Source organism: Nomascus leucogenys, chromosome 22a (genome assembly GCF_006542625.1).
Source record: "Nomascus leucogenys isolate Asia chromosome 22a, Asia_NLE_v1, whole genome shotgun sequence".
Classification (NCBI taxonomy): Eukaryota; Metazoa; Chordata; class Mammalia; order Primates; family Hylobatidae; genus Nomascus; species Nomascus leucogenys.
In genome coordinates, this window is record NC_044402.1 from 110,126,351 (window position 1) to 110,139,830 (window position 13,480).

The 13,480-nt window shown below is 36.1% G+C and overlaps 1 protein-coding gene across 13 annotated transcripts in view; it reads left to right on the top strand.

Annotated features, from left to right (window-relative positions):
- MAP2 (microtubule associated protein 2) overlaps nt 1–13,480 on the top strand; it is a 310,603-nt gene that overhangs the window by 177,755 nt on the left and 119,368 nt on the right. The gene's annotated exons all lie outside the window — the stretch shown is intronic.

Consider the following 13,480-nt stretch of genomic DNA (forward strand, 5'->3'; position numbering starts at 1 on the left):
AAGGATGCAAAGGTATACTTGGCTACCCATCTAGTCATAAAATAAGTGCTGCTGATCATGAATTGCATTTGATTTCACATGCTTCTCCTCAGGCAGGCTGGCAGTCACCTTGGCCTCTTTTAGCTGTCAGAAGGATTGAGCCCTTTGTAAACTCAATAGATCAGAATCCCAGCACTTTGAACAGCTGGTGTAAATAGGAACATGAATACAGAAATATATTCTAAGTTTCTGTTACTAATCTTGATCATTAATATCCACTACCAATAAAAAGTACACATTCACACTGTGAATCTATTTTGATGAACTCGGAAGAAGAGGAGCCAGCTCTCCTGACAACTGAAAGAGACCAAGAAGACTCAAGTTCTTCTGAGAACCCTAGCGGATTCTGAGCATGCCAAAACTGGACCAACTCTCCAACAGAGTTTATCAAAATGTGAAGAGCTGCCTGTGGGCCTTGCGGCACTTCTCTAAGTCAATATTACACATTATAATTCTCTACCAAATCTTAAAATGGTTTCAGAGCTCGTACTGTTATCTGGAAATAAGAGCTAGGCTTCAAAGAGATACTTTGGTGACTGCAGTTCTCCGGTAGTCCTAGGAGGAAGGCTAATGACTCTCAGGCAGGCATCTCAAGCTCATAAATCAGTGGCTTGAAGTGAAGCCATTTAGAATAGAAACCAGTTAACCACAAATATCAAAAACAGATAAAGCATTCATAAGAAAGAGGATTGCCGGCTGTGCACAGCCATGTTTTCATTTAGCTGCAGTCCAGAGTCAAAACTGCCCTTAAGCTTGGAGAGAAGAATAGTTGGGTAAATAGGATTGCCTGTCCAAACCGACCTGATGCCAACAAATTTAGGGGGAAAAGAAACCCTTGGTTTATTTAGAACTAAATTACATTGCGGAATCTAAAAAAATATGTAGGCCCAGCTATTATTTTTTCTACCTACCATGTTTCCCATGAAAGATACTTTAGAAAACCATGACACTCATTGATAATCACAGATAAAGCTTTACCATTTTCAGTGTGCCTTCAGAGTCATTGTTTCATTTGATGTAGAAACTTCGGGGGGCGGGGAGGCGGTTATTACAAAGGATTAGCAGATTGTGCATGAACAATCTGCCCCCGGTGATGTTCCATTTACCTTTTATATGTAGAAGAGGAAAGCAGGCACAGAGTAACCATTTAAGCAAGCATTTTCAAAGCTTTCTGCATGCTGGTGGGCAGCTCCTTTTACTCAATAGATGTTAATAGCTAAGAAGGGGTTACTCCCAATCTTTAATCCCTGTGAGGTGTGAGATTTCTCATCTTTTTATATCCTCCTTTCTTGGCCACATAACAGAAGAGCCATGGCTTTTCACATTTTGGACAGAATATCTCTCAATTTTTGGAATACAATGCTATAAAAGACATCTTTTTTAGTAACAGTTTCAATCTTTTCATCAGAAGAAAGAAACCACAATTGCTCTTAGTGGTTTCAAAGTTGATCTAACTGTCTAAGGGCTGTATGTGCTCTGGTAGGGGAAAAAAATGAGAAAAGTTTGTGTAATGCCAAGGTAAAGCCACAGTGTCCTACTTTTGCTGATCAGAGGAATGTGCAATTTTGTGGAGGGACATTACAAATTCTAGTTAGCTGAGGGTTCTGCCTTGCTGACGTGCAGCAGGTCTCATCATCTCCTGGAGGATTTTGTTTTGCATCCTGTGTGTATTCACTAGTTTGTACCAGTTTCCATTAATTTATCCATGAGATTCACTGGATCTCTATAGCAGTAAGAAGGATTGGTGCCAAAAAGAAGGCTATAGATTAGGGTAGGGCCCAAGAAAGATGAATAGATTTTTAGAATGTTTGCATTTATTTAATCACAGCTTCAATTCAGTTTTCCAAGTAGTTACTGAGGTGTTCATTAAGTCTGTACCCAGTACCCTTGAAACAAGAATGCTGCATAAATCCTTGTCTTAATCTGCACTAATCCAGATGAGCTAATTTGGTAGTTTGGCTCTTCAGTTCCCTAAAGTGACCTTAACACAGGATGTTCACTGCCCTGTCTGCATAATCATGAATTGTAGCAAAAAGATTTTTGCTCCTGGTCTAAAGAAACTCACCAATATTCATTTTGGTGATACATTTGTTCTCTAGTATGACCATCAGTAGTTCAAATGTAATTAGAACTAAGAAAAGAGAGATCCTCTTAAATGTAACCACCTTGCTTTATCTTCGAAGCCTTTAAAAAGGATTTCCATAAAACAGTTTTTGGTATTTCAATGGAGTAACCCTACAATAACTGTCTGTTTTATGGACGTCTTTTCAAATTGTACACATAGGCAGGCCCAAACCCCTGTGCACATGCTTTTTGTTTGTGCAGAGAATGCTGTTAAGTTCTTTTATTGCTTAAGCAAGAATAACAAATAATTATCCTGCCATAAAGGAAAATACTGATAATTATAGTTTGCCAAGCATGTTGAATAAGTGGACAGGAAAGACAAAGTGTTAGTGTTGGCAAATCCCAAAACAGAATACTTCTGCAGACCGGAATAAACTCCCACTTCTAATGGCCTCCCCATAAAAATGCTAAAAACTTTAGAGGCTGTTGAACAAAGCTTGATGGTTATGGTATATTATATGTAACCAAAGAGATGAAGATTTTAAACATAGTCATTTCTCACTGTGTTTTAGTTAGTGCAGCAGAAATATACTAAAAGAGTATATGCGTGTGTATGCAAATGTGAATAAATAAGCTCTGAAAAAAATATTTATATAAAGGTAACTAGGCTGTTTTAGAAAACAATTTTAAAAATACAGCTTCTCCTAGCTACTGTTCATTAGTAGTCCTCTCAACAAACATATTTCAGTGAGACTCATTTCACTATCTTAGTTTTGTGTGACTTTTAAATAGCACTTATGGAAATAGATTTATTCAAAATTAGATTTTTGGCAGAAAATATGTACAAGAGAACCTCATTATCTACTAATAATTGTTGTCACAGAAGGAAACATTTAAAGTAAATCTTCCTCAAACACAGATCAAATTTTATTAAAAACATAGTGAAGGAAAGTTTGAGGCAATGTTTAGTTTGAAAAAAATAAAGTTAGATCTTATACAAATAAAGTTATTATAACTATGAATAGAAATGTTTGTATTATAATTGCAACTATATGCTCATTCTAAGACAAAGGAATGAATTGAGTTTGTTTGGTTTTATTGAGAGTAACTTCCCCACAAGTTTTATTAGAATGTAGTTCAACATCCTTTATGCCACCTTTGGCTTTTTCAGCATGCTCCTTAAAAAGGCTGTTTGGGTAAAATTATTTAAGCACTTACTCAATTTTTCCTAGATTTTAAAAAACTATTGTGATACAGAAATAATTATTTGTTAAAGTGAATATTGTGCCCTTATCCTTGTGGTTTTCCCTTTTTCACTGGTAACCGGCCTAACCATGCCAGATCTTCATGTTCTCATGATTTGCCTATTAATTAAGTACCTCTCCTCCATTGCCTTAGACTTGCAATTTAAATTAACAGTTGAATGGTATCCCATTTGTGTTGTGTTGTCAGATATTAGCATCTTCAGACAAGTATCTGGAAATCAACTCAAGGGGAAAGACCTTGACCTTTTGAGAAGGGATAAAAGTTAGTGTTAACCACTGGATAGATAGATGCATGTTCATGTAAATACTCATTTTATAAATGGTCAGTTTTTTTAGTGACTATGTTCACGTTATGATAAGGGGGGAGCATAGAAAAAGATTTCTCAAATGGGTAAAATAATCTTCCTCACTCAAAATCATATATCAAGCCTTTTCTTTAAGAGAGCATCCATTTGATTGATACCACCAGAGAAGACTTTAATAAATTGTTCAGTCTTTTTTTATTTCTGGCTCTTTCAGAAAGTTACTTGAAGACTGTTTCTAAATATGTGTCAATGGTTAAAAATATAAAAGAAAAACTTCCAGGTGAGACTATTTAATTTTTAGGCACTATAAAGGAAAGATTTTTCCTCTTGGTATTAACATGTGAAGAAAGAATAGAGAAAGTAGGTCTTGTGGCTTGCACCTCTAATCCCAACACTTTGGGAGGCTGAGGTGGGAGGATAGCTTGAGCCTGGAGATAAAAGCTGCAGTGAGCTGTGATCACACCACTGTACTCCAGCCTGGGCAATAGAGTAAACTTTGTCTCAAAAAAAGGAGGGGGCATGGAATTGGGGTTAAAAAATAGAGTAGATTCATTTTGTGGGCAAAGTCTAGTAAAAAACTAGGTAATTAATGTCTCTCTATTAAATTGGACATATGAAAGAGCTTTAGAAAAATCTGTACCAATCCAGTCTTTTGATGACATTATTTTGAATGTAATAAATAATTATCACATTTGATAGTTGAGATCATGTTTATGAGTCATTTGATTTTGCATATATGAGCCCTGCTTGGAGCTAAGTAACTGCATAATTAAATTTTCATTTAAAGGAACAATAACAGCAGAAAGTCAAAAGCTAACTCAAGTAACAGGTGGTAAATGTTTGGTATCTGTATTTTAGGTGACTTCACAGTAAATGAATAGCATTAATGATATTAAATATATCATTTTCTGTTGTGTTCCTGTTAATCTTCACCAGAAATATTTATTAACCTTAAACGTATTTTGTAAGTATTTTATTGTTAATGATGAGAAAAACTAATAGCATCTACCAGTTAGTATAATAAGGTAATAACCACAAAACTCATCTACTCACCAACTTGTTTCTATGTTATGATGTAAATGTCCCAGGTACATTTCCAAGTAGATGGCACTCTACCTTCACATACAATTGGGAACCATAAAACCATTGGATACTATTTAACATTTAAAACATTTTCCAAAGTTGAAGGTGTTTTGAATATTTAAAGTTTCTTTATTTCAGTACTTAAAGAAACATAGACTGAAATACTGGGAGAAACAACTGGTCCACTGACTGCAGATCAAGATGAATTAGTCAAGAGATAATGTAAAACTTGAGCCAAGGGTCAGTTCATCCCAAACAGATTTTGAAAGATGGTAAACTATTCCCTCCCTCTCAGATGTCTTCAAATTAATGTTTTGTTTGTTTGTTTGTTTGTTTGAAACAGAGGCTCACTTTGTTGCCGGCTGGAGTACAGTGGCACAATCTCAGCTCATTGCAACCTCTGCCTCCTGGGTTCAAGTGAACCTACTGCCTCAGACTCCCAGGTAGCTGGGATTACAGGCACCCGCCACCACACCCGGCTAATTTTTGTGTTTTTAATAGAGACGGGTTTTACCATGTTGGCCAGGCTGATCTCGAACTCCTGACCTCAGGTGATCCACCCACCTTGGCCGCCCAAAGTGCTGGGATTACAGGCATGAGCCACTGTGCCCAGCCTGAATATTAATACCATGTGGCTGCCTACCCCACTGGTGTGCACTATTGCTGGATCCTCACCAGTGAGGGGTACTCCTTTTACTCCAGAGTCCTCATTCTGAAATCCCCAGTCTAAAAGTTTGTTGCTTAATTCTGCTAATATTTCTAACTACCACCTTCTTATTCCTTTTGCTAGTCAAACTCCTCTAACGTATCCATTCAATTTATTGTCTTATATCTTTTCCGTCACACTCTTTTCTTAGCATTTTGCTAGATTTCTTTTTCACCCTATTATATGCTGGAAATGTTTTCTGAGAGATCTCCTGTGATCATCTTATTTTAAAATGGAACAGTTGCCTTTTACTTTTTATGTTGAATGACCTCTCTTTGCCACAGTAATGATGCAGTAGAAAGAATGTGAAAACTTGATTTCACTCTTGACTGTACTGTGCACCACTGACTGTGAGACCTTAGGCAAGTTATGAAACATCATACAAAGATTAAATACTGTACAAAACCTGATACAAAGATTAAATACTGTACACATATATAAGAGGATATTATTAGTGGCTACCCATTTCTCCTTGGAATCTTTTATTTTTTAATGGAGACAGTATCTTGCTCTGTCACCCAGGCTAGCGTGCAGTGGCACAATCATAGCTCACTGCAACCTTGAATTCCTAAGCTCAAGTATCCTCCCACCTCAGCCTCCTGAGTAGCTGGGCTGCTGGAGTGTGCCACCACACCTGGCTAATTTCTAATTTTTTTGTAGAGATGGGATCTCACCATGTTGTCCAGGCTGGGAAATCTATTTTTATTTGATTCTGCAATATTGAATTGTATCGTTTTTACTGGCTTTTCTTCATCCTGCCACTCTATCATTGATCTATCCCAAAACTATTGGCCTATCCCAAGATTCTTGTTCCACATATTTGACGAGGCCATCCATTTCAATTCTAGATTAATCTTTGTGAAACACAACTAATTATATCTTAGCCTAAAACCTCCAAGAAATTCTTCTGAATGCAGAAATAAATATTCATTCCTCCAATTAGGATTCCATCCCCTCTGTTATATGACCCCTACCTACATTTCCATTTCTATCTCCCACTGTTCTCTGTTGTGTCCCAACAACCTGCAGTTCTCATTGCCCCTTTGCTTCTGCTCTTTCCTCAGTTTCATCTTTGCCCCTCATCCCCTGCTTGCCCAAATTATGTGTAACTTTACAAAGCTCATCTTAAATACTATGCTCTCCAGAATAATTAAAATTGAATGTAATATATTCTCTGATTCACATAGTCCCTGACACATACTTTTTCTTCTGTGCTCTCACCCTATACTTGTGTTAATTACCATCCCAGATTTGATTATATATAAGCTTCTTGAAATCAGGAAGGGTGTTTCATGCATTTTTTAACAAGATCTAAGTAGATGAGGTATAATTTAAAGCCTAATATATAGTAACAAATGTATATTCATTTTGAATATTTTGTTATATAAAGGAACGTTTTTCCCATTGCTCAGGCTTAAAACTCTGAAAAAAATCTTAAATTTCCAAAAATTGATATTTACTAAATTAATTTTTGATTTTTCTATCAAAATCATGAATTAACATACGTCACTAGGTCATTAATTTTGTTTGAAAATAACAGCTATATTGAGTGAGATATAATTCACATATAAAAATTCACCCTTGTAAATTAAATAGTTCAGTGATTTTTAGTGTGTTAACAGAGTTATGCAAGCATATCCATTATCTAATTTTAGAAGGTTTTTATCACCCCCTATGGAAACCCATCAGCAGTCACTCAATTTCTGCCTCACCTCTATCCTAGACAACCTCTAATCTACTCTCTATGGATTTGTCCCTTTTCCTGGACATTTCATATAAGTAATACAATAGGTGGTCTTTTGTAGAAGGCTTCTTTCACTTAGCATCATATTTTCAGTGTTCATCCATCATTCACTGCTTTTTATGGAAGAATAATATTCCATTGAATGGATATGCCAGATTTTATTAGTTCATTAATCAGTTGATGGACATTTAAGTTGCTGAGTCATTGATTCTTTTTTAAACTGAAAGGAAACCCAGTGGTTATTTAGTCCAGTGTCCTCCTTTAATACATGTGAGATTGTGTCCCAAAGTGGTATTCCTAGACTTACATAGTTATTGTATTTCTTATTATTTTAGATGCCGGGTTGGTACAACACATACATTCATGTACTTTTCTACTCATTCTTTCATATGCATAATAAATACTTATGGAGCACTAAGTGTTTATGATCTGAATAAACAAAAATAATTATGGTTCATGTCCTCATGAGGTTCACAGTTTAATTGGGAATAAGCTTTTATTAAATAATCATATAAATAAACACAAGATTAGAACCATGGCAAGAGCTATAAAGAAGAGATTGGGGAACTGACCTTGTCAAGGAGGATATTTTAGCTGTGATCTATGGATAAGCAATAATTACCTAAGTAAAAAGGGGAGAGAAGAGCATTCCAAGCAGAGCAAGAGCACATGCAAAGGCCCTGGCTCTAGGAGCATGGCTTATAGGGGAAATGACAGAGGCAATGTAACAGGAGAGGAGAGGGTAGGGGAAGCATGTGTGGAATGAGGCTGGAAAGTAAGGTTAAATGATGCCAAATCTTCCAGCACAAGGGAAGGGTTTTACTCATTTTCTGAGGAGTATTGGACCACTGAAGTATTTTAATCCTAGAGATAATGCAAGCAAAAAAAAACGTGCATTCTTTTTACTTTTTTTTTTTCTCCCAGGGCTTAGCTGTGTTAAGAAAGGCGAAATTTGCTGGATGATACATATCTTTTCTGCCAAAACTTGTGGTAGAATTGTGGCATTTCAAGTTTTCTTTTATGTGTTTCCCAAATAACTTGTTATCAAAAGTAAAAACTTGTATTATTTTCACAGGGTAAACAACCTCCTTATTAGAATTCTCCAATTCAATTTTGTAAATAACTATTCTTTCCAGTTCTCCTACAGAATAAGCAATCATGGCTACTTGAGAAGTATTATAATAAATATATAAAGGCCATATGTTTCCATTATACAATAAACATGTTTTAGACCTATAAATTCTAAGGGTACAGAAACCATTCTCTAAATTCCAATTAGCTAATGCCTAATTCTTTAGCCTAAGTGCTTTTGACTTGAGAGCCATTCCTCTCAGGCACTATATGAATGGGACCCAGGAAACTTTTGTAAAAATAATATAAAGCTTTTGTAAAAAATAAAGGTCATGCCTGCATGGGCATGAATCCAAAGCTTTCATTAAATTCTACAAAGAGTCTATTATACACAAAAAAAGTTAAAAACTAGGGTTTTTGAGAGTGGAAAATAATCTATAAGTTACTAGGAAAAAATATTTGGTCACTTTTTATACTACTTAGAGAAGTTTAAACCTATACAGTTACAAACGACACCAAATATTTAAACTAACAGCTATTATATAAGCTAATATCTTGAAAACAATATTCTCTTTTTTTAAAATTATGGACCTTAGATCATACTCAGGGATTATATTGAGCACTTGTGAGGAATGTAGATTCCTGGACCCACTACAGACATTTGGAATCAGAATCCCCGGAATAGAACTCAGAACTCTGGATTTTTAACCAGGATCCCAGGTGATTTTGGTGTCAACACATGTTTGGAAAGGTAACATAGTAAATAACAACATTCTTTCTCTGTTCAGTGTTTTGAAAAAACAAATTTATACATTAGTTATATCATAATAGTACCATGTAATACACACTGAAAAAAATATATATATAATATAATTTACAATTTAAAGATGAAGAAATTATGGACCAATGAAATTAAATAACTGGCCACATAGAGATCTGACTTTGTTTATACTCTGTCATAAAGCCTCTTGCTGTAACTGCTATAAGTTACCTACTGCTAGTTCCCTACTGTAAGAAGTACCCAGAAAAAGAAAGCTTCTTTTAGAGAGTGGAGTTATATGAGTCCATAACAGTGTCAGTCAACATCCACTGAAACCCATGATCATCAACAAAGTTAAAGATTTATAAAGAATAAAGTATAACACATGAGCCTCTCTCGCCAAGCACAACTGTCTGACACTTTCTAAAAGAAGATCTCAGAGGTAACACTTTACAGGCAGAAAAAGTGTGAAAATGAGAAAAATTTGCTCCAAGTTGTTACAATTTAACAAGCAGGGAATATAAAGGAAAGACAAAATACTACAGTAAAGTAACCCTAAAACCTATTAGCATGTATCGCTACCAAAAATAAATAAGTAAATAAATAAAACTCCATGTAACTCCTTAAAGCAGCTGGAAAAAGACAGGTCTGTTAGGTTGCTTTAAGACATGAGCTTTAATAAGCATTTTACCCAAGAGAGATGGCTCTGTGATATGTGTGTGCTGTATCACATGAATTGCATTTCATTTCATGCAGCCCCTTTATTGGGCATTAATAATAAAACTGTTGAATTTAAAAACAAATTCTGAAATCAACTCTATTTTATAGGCCTTTACTAGAAAAGAGCTCTTTGCCATTATAATGTAGTCTATTCATAAAATATTTTGAGAGTGAAAAGATACAAGTTTTCTAGTTATTTGTTTATATCTAGTTTCTAGTTATAATTTTGAAATGTTTGCATTTCAGTAATGAAGTCAGGGGTTAAAAAAATTTAATTTGACTTTAAGGTGGCTTTATCACAATAACACCGATTTCTTCTAAAATATCTTCACAGTTTATTTCTTTATGAAAAAAATGATTTTAATTCAAATTATGTAAGAGAAAAGATCGTTCCTTTATATAATGCTAAAAACCAACTCTTCAGGAAATTGGGAGCCAGAATTTTTTTCTGGGCCTGTAGTAACTGAGTTTGTCAGCTGCCATATAACAGCAGAAATAATATTTCTTATGATGCTGTTGAAAAGTGCTATTCAGCCGGCGGCTATAGCAAGTAATAAATGAATGAGAGAACTATTAAATACATTATTTCAAGACTTTTAGGTGATGCTATAGCTGATCAATATTTGAGAATATTTTGGGAAATGAATGCAAATGTCTTTTTTGGTCATGCGTCAACTTCTCTATGACATGGAAACATAGTATTAGAACAAGTTTTACAGGAAATCTTATTTAAGGACAGAAAATGCTATAACTTCCTTTGGATAGTTAAGGATCCTTATCTTTTGGTTTAGCAGTGGCGTTATGTTTACTTATTAACACAGTAGAAATCTGTGTTCTGGTTTTAGTGTTATTTCAAAGTTATATCAGGATCTAATGAAACATGGCCCATTCATGGCTGCTTGCTACTGTAATAAATTCTTGGAGAGTATTGCTAAGATTACCTTCTATTAGATCAGGTTCTCTTACCCCCGCCGTGCGCATCAGTTGATCTCCAGACAATCAGTGAGAGTACTTTAAGAGCTTGAAGTAGACTTGCTGTGCATAGGGAAAGCATATTCTGTTTATGCTAACTAGATAGAACCACCCAAAACATGAGGCAAAGAGAAAGCCACAAATGGCTTCCAGTCTCTTAACATGTTTTTTATTTCTATTTTTATTTATTGATTTATTTACTTTTTAATCTGTTTTCTATAGCTGCATGAGTTTTCTTTTAGCTGAATGGCTCTCTGTTTGGAATTAACATTAGGAAATTGAATGAATGTGAAATGGCAAAAATAAAATCATAAACAAAAGAAAACAAAACTCACTAAACTACAGGATCTGTAGTCCTTCATTAAGAAAGTGCCTCTAAAATCTTCCTTAGAGCCAAAGCCCCTGCTAAAGCTGAAATCGTGCAAGTCACTAGTTGCTGGGGGGAGCCCACAGTGCAGGTTGCTGGCTTTGCAGTTTTGGGAAGGCCCCAGATGGATCAAGGAGCTCAGTGGGGCTGGTGGAGAACAGCTCTACACTTGGAGTCTTGGAATTAGACCACTCAAAGACTCAGAGTGGGACTTTTTTATTGTAGTATAGTTATTCAGAGCCACAATTTTAAAAGATAAAACATTTTGAAGTCTGTCAACTATTCATTGGCTTAACATAGCTCTAAAAAACATTCTAACAGTGTGAGGTTGAAACCTACCTCTGAAGCAAACTTTTGTGCCTGCAGATACCAAAGGTAGCTGATGTAGTCCCAGACGAGCCCAGGGTAACCCAAGCAAGGAGTCAACAGCCCTCACTTTCCTCTGGAACAACAATAATTAGAGCAGCTGGAATATTTGCAACCTCATTGGCTCACTTGCTGTGTTTTTAAGCCCAGGCTTTAATCTTATTTTTATGTTTTTGTATAAATCAGACACATGTGGCTTAATTATAGACATTAAGTGGCTACTAGGAGCTTTAGATGAAAGCTTTTCAATACTGTGCAATGCCCGGGTTCTCTGGTGTCCTCCCCACTCTGCAGTTTCTGTCTCTTTGTGCTCCTCCTCCTGTGTTGATTTCTGCACTCCTCCTTCCTCCATTCCGACTACCCCTCATCTCAGTGGTGCCTATTTACTTAAATCTAAGCCAATTAAATACAACATAATAATAGAACATCCTTCTGAAAAGAGCACAAAGAATGGGGAATTGCATGGCCACTGACTGAATAACGGAAGAACGGGGAAAACATCTTAAAAGAAACCCCCAATAGACGATTCATCTATTCTTCCTTTGCCTCCTATTTATAAGGGGGCAACCTCTTCTTTGTTTTTGTTTCCAGCAATCTCTATGCCAAGTCCCCCACCTTTATTTGGTAAAATCTTAATGGTATATCATCATGTATACTTCCAAGATTATTTATGTGAGAATAATTGTATTATGCACTCAGGAATATGGTTATAGAATTTCCAGAACACTTGAGAGTGATAACATTATAGATTGAGATATATTTCAAGGCTTGCTTTTATGTCGATATATTTTCTGAGCCAGTAAGTAATATTCTCACTCAATTAAGAGAAATTCACTTTTTAAAATGGGTTATTACAAGCAATCGCTTTAGTAATAAAATGTTGGCTTCCACTGTTAAGAAAATAATTTGGGGAGGAAGAAAAGATATTTCACATTAGCATCACAGAAGGGGGAGGGGAGGGTGCCAGCTTAGTCCCCACTGTGCTAATTAAGTGATCACGCATTGCCTCTTGAACAACATGCAGCAGAAGATGAAGAACTCAGATCAGCTGGAAATCACCCTTAATTGTAAACTCTTCCGCAATACTCCAGTGAGTTGATGAACTTCCTCTGCTTCTAGAGCTTTTAGCTTTTCATGCTAAAAGTAGATTTGTCAGAATTTCATTTTTCTGGTCAGATGACTGTAGCATGGCCTGTATTTCCCTCTCTCTGGTGTGGTCCCCTTTCCTAAATGCATGCCTTTCCAAATTATCCACAATCAGGAATGTCAGAGGGTGTGGAGCTCAGGCAAAAAACATCATCAGTCAGCTGAATTTCAGTTTCTATAGACCACAGCTGGAATCTGAATGCTCACGTTGACCTCAAAAATAGCCTGGTGCTCTGTCCCCTGTGTTCAGCCAAATGCCTCTTCAGTGAAATCTCTGTATGTGGCTGCAGGTTGACAGATGGCTCCCAGCAGGTGAACTCAAGGCTATTAGTGAGTGAAATGCATTCTGTGCCACAATCCTTCTCAAAGACAACCTCATGTCTTAAGAACCTTACAAAAGGCTTTTAGATGTTAAGCAAAACTCAAGAGAAGAGTTGAAGCCAAGAAACCACAGATTAAAATAACCATAGGGTTTCTGCTCAAGTTAATAACTAGTTTCTTCATGAGATAATAAAGTAGTGCTAAGTGGTAAAAGAAAATATCATTTAAAGACTGATATTGACACTTTGCAGTTTTCCACAATTGTCAAAGCATTTTTCCAAACATATAACTTTATGTAATCCTTACAATGACAATAGGGGAAGTTTCATTAATAGTCTTCATTTTGAGAGTGGCAGGAGGCAGCCAAATGCCTAGGCAGATACGGGCAGGTCCCCGGTGAAACGCCACCTCCAAGCCAAAGACAGCAAAAAGCCTGAAAGCCAAGCTTTAGAGTTAAATCCTCTGACTGGATTGAGAACTTGTGTTCCTGTTTAGTGCGCTTTCCTCTGGTTTGTGCCTACCCTTCACCTATTTTACATATACCTACTCTT